The sequence below is a fragment of the Mastomys coucha genome, unplaced genomic scaffold, assembly GCF_008632895.1.
Source record: "Mastomys coucha isolate ucsf_1 unplaced genomic scaffold, UCSF_Mcou_1 pScaffold5, whole genome shotgun sequence".
Classification (NCBI taxonomy): Eukaryota; Metazoa; Chordata; class Mammalia; order Rodentia; family Muridae; genus Mastomys; species Mastomys coucha.
The window spans coordinates 27118796-27122760 of record NW_022196911.1 but is presented as its reverse complement, the minus strand read 5'-3'; positions in this window follow the sequence as shown (position 1 = coordinate 27122760).

The following is a 3965-nucleotide window of genomic DNA, read 5'->3' as shown; positions in this document are numbered from 1 at the left end:
TGGTATTGAAAAAAGTCAACTTGTAAACTGGGGTGGTGCCTTATGCTTGTAATCTTAGCCCTTGAGAAGGTAAGGCAGAAAGATAGCCTCAAGTTTGAGGCTATCCTGGACTACATAGTGTTCCAGGCCAGTGTAGGTTACAGAGTGAGATCTTGTCTTAAAATCAACTACCCCTACCTCCAAACAACAACAACAACAACAACAACAACAACAACAACACCAGCATGCTAGTCATGCAAAGCATGTCTTTTGGCACAGTTCGACTGTGAGCTGCCTCTACGACCAGCCTCACATTAGCAGATTACCACTACATTTATTCTTTTAATTTACTTCTCACACTAGCCGTGAGAAGATGGCTCTTGTTAAGAGCAGCTCATGGGTAGAATTTGTTACAAGAACTGAATGTAATCTGGTGTGGTAGTGCAGGCTTGCAATTGTGTCATCTGGGAAGCAGTGCTTTGAATGAGAAAGGCCCCCAGAGGATCGTATATTGGAATGTTTGGTTCCCAATTAGTGGAACTCTTTGGGAAGGATTAGGAGGTGTGGCCTTGTTGGAGGTGTATCACTGGGGGTGGGCTTTGAGATTTCAAAAGCCCACACCAGGTCCAGTGTCTTGCTCTCTCTGACTCTAACTTGAAGATAAGATGTAAGCTCTCAGCTCCTTTCCAGAGCCATGTCTGCCTTACCTATGAAGTAGAAACTTAAGGGTTTTTGGAAAGTTGATTAGATTTTTTTTCTTTTTTTTGCTAGGGAAAACATGTAAAAGAATGTTTTTGTTTTTGTTTTTTTAAATATTTATTTATTATTATATGTAAGTACACTGTAGCTGTTCTCAGACACACCAGGAGAGGGCATCAGATCTCATTAAGGATAGTTGTGAGCCACCATGTGGTTGCTGGGATTTGAACTCATAACCTCTGGAAGAGCAGTCAGTGCTCTTAACCACTGAGCCATCTCACCAGCCCAAGAATGTTTTGTTAAAGTGGACACAGGTGTAAAAAGCTAAGGTAGATTCATAAAAAGACCCGTTTCATTGAAGCAGTCACAGGAGAGAGGATGTTCTGCTACAGCAAGCATGTGAAAGGACACGCAAGTGCTAAAGGATTCTTTGTTAATGACACGCATGTATTGGTCCACCTTATATTACATATTGGAGCTAAATTTGTTGGGACTTCACAGAGAAAAACACACCAAAAGACTTTTGGTGGTGGACTTAAGTTTCTTGATGCTTTCTCCGACTCGGGCTGATCAGATGTACCTGCTGAGGCAAGACATATGGAAAACACTTGATGATCGGAGGGTATAAATAGGACTCCAAGGAGTGACAGGGAGGGAGCTTGGCTTGTTGGTACAGCTAGCTGTGCAATGCTTGTGGGTCTCATGTCTTCACTGATCTTTGCTTCCCTAAGAGAGACCCAGCTGAGAACTTCTCTTGGTGTTCCTTTTGATCCCTCCCGTTGACTTGAGCCAAGGCTGAGGCCTGGCTGTCTCTGCAGGTCACATCACTGCTGTTGCTAACCTGACTCTACCGAACTAGAATGTTGATGTATCTATAAAGTGTGTGAGTGGATCAAAATGCTGCTGTCTGCTAACCTGTGAACTGAACTGCTGATTTCCAGACAACACAGATGAGAGTTATTCCAAAGGAACTTTTAAAACAGGTCTACTTCCCCACATCCTTTCTTTTCCACTACCTCTGGTGGGTGATGGGCTACAAGGGAGGTTAAAGTGTTTAAGAACCACCACTAAAAATAAAGTTTAAAAAAGTTAAAGTTACATGCCTGCTACCATATTCTCTATGGTTAGTCCAGGATGATCATGGACTAACTCTCAGAACCTTAAGCAAGGTTTCAATTAAATGTTTCTTTTATATGTTGCCTTGGTCATGGTGCCACTTCACTGCAATAGGATGGAAACTATGATACTAGAATGTATAGAGAAACATTGTCTCAAAAATTAAAAGAAAAAAAATCAGGTAAGGCTAAGTGCAGTGCTCTGTGGAAATATCTTTACCATGCCAGTGTTGGCTACTAGGTAGTTATGGGTGCCTGGGGTTCAGATGTTCACACTGGGAAGATGGAAGTAAGTTGACAAGTCCCCAGCTGCCCCTTCTTTAGGGCCTACTACGTCTTTTTTTTTTTTTTAAGAAAATTTTATTTATATATTTATTTTATTTATATTGAGTACACTGTAGCTGTCTTCAGACACACCAGAAGAGGGCATCGGATCCCATTACAGATGGTTGTGAGCCACCATGTGGCTGCTGGGAATTGAACTCAGGACTTCTGGGAGAGCAGTTAATGTTCTTAACCACTGAGCCATCTCTCCATCCCCTAGGGTCCACTGTGTCTTATATATGGCTTTCTCCAAGGAGTCAGGAAGTTTGGTCCATGGCGTGGCAATTTTAACCTGGAGTGGCACCTTTAAGGGTGGGAGCTAAGTGAGTGGGAGGCTCCTATTGTTCCACCCTTTAGCATCTGCATTACCCTGTGACTCTTCCCCTGCCATGTGCTCCTAAGGGATGCTACCTACTATGAGGTGATGGGACTCAGGCCTGTCCTATCCATTTAGGCTTCCAGCCTTCGTAACTTGAGCTAACCGAACATCTCTTCACAAATACACAGGCATTTCATTTGAACAATGGAGAATGGTGCTTAAGCTGTACCATGCTCCTCCAGGACCACTCTTAGAAAGGACCAAGCAGGCAGAAGTAGTCGAGTGAACTTGTGACTGCCACACTGGGGTTCCTCTGGTGGGCAGCCCCTGCTCCGGAGCTTCCCATCCTCATGGCTGGGACTTGGGACCCAAGTGGTCCCCCTTTCTTCTTACTTTCTCTTTGCAAGTGTGAGGTGGCCCCATGCTTGAGGCTCTGCTCATGTACATCTGTCCTCCAGGAGACCCTTCCAAGCCTTCTCTCAAGAAATCCCATACATGTTGGTTTCTCTGTTTCCTGGGTTAATCTTCAATTCTGCTTGACTAGAATCACCTAGGAGAAAGAGAGACACTTCCCCATGTGCCTATGAAGTCATTTCTAGAGAGGTTTAATGGAAGACGGAAGACTCATCCTGTACTTTCCTTTGCCTGGGGTCCTGGACAGAATACAAGAGTGTAAAGGAGAGAGCACTGGCCATTGTTACTCTCCATCTTTGCTTCATTTCTATGGAAGCAATGGATGAGCCATCCCATGCTCTTGCAGCCATGGCTCTCCACCATGATGGTCCAATACCCCCTCCAATATGAGCCCAAGACAACCTTTCCTTCCTAAGGTTGATTTCCTTATGTCTTTTGCTGCAGGAATGAGAACATCTAGCATTACACTGGGGGTTGGGGCTCTAACCTTACAGCTTTGAGGGCCTCTGGCCTGCGGGGGTAGAATGGGGGAGTAGAAGTACGGAGTTAGTCCTGCCTCTTCTTAAGGATGTCTGTGTGAAGAGCAGAGGCTGATAAAGGAGCTGAGGACACTCGAGACTGGCAGGAAGGGGTCTTGAGGGTGGCCAGCCCAATTCCTTATTCATGAGGCAAGGCTCCTGCTGGGTCCTGATAACTATGATGGAGTCACAGGTATGACAATGCCACAGGGTTACCTCTACTTTGTAATTAATTTAAAAAAAAAAACAAACAATTAAACAAAAGAGAGGTGTGGTCATCGAAATGGCAACCCTCTTTTGGCACTTGGATGACCCTGAGTCTGGGGCCAGGAGTTTCCTATACATTCCTGTTTTCTTTCAGCCTGTAGGGAGCACAGAAGGAACCCACCCTTTGCCCCACCCTTTGGGGGAGAAGGCCAGGGTTTAATGGCTGCCCCGTCTCCCTCCTTTGCACTGTGTTCTGCACACGTGAGTTTCCATGGGGCTCCACTCTGGTGGAGGCAGGGATCTAGCTTGACTCTAGCGCTGACCAATTAGATAAGGTGCTGAGATGTTCAGCCTGTGCCTTCTCGGCTTTCTCCTCCTCCTCCTCCTCCT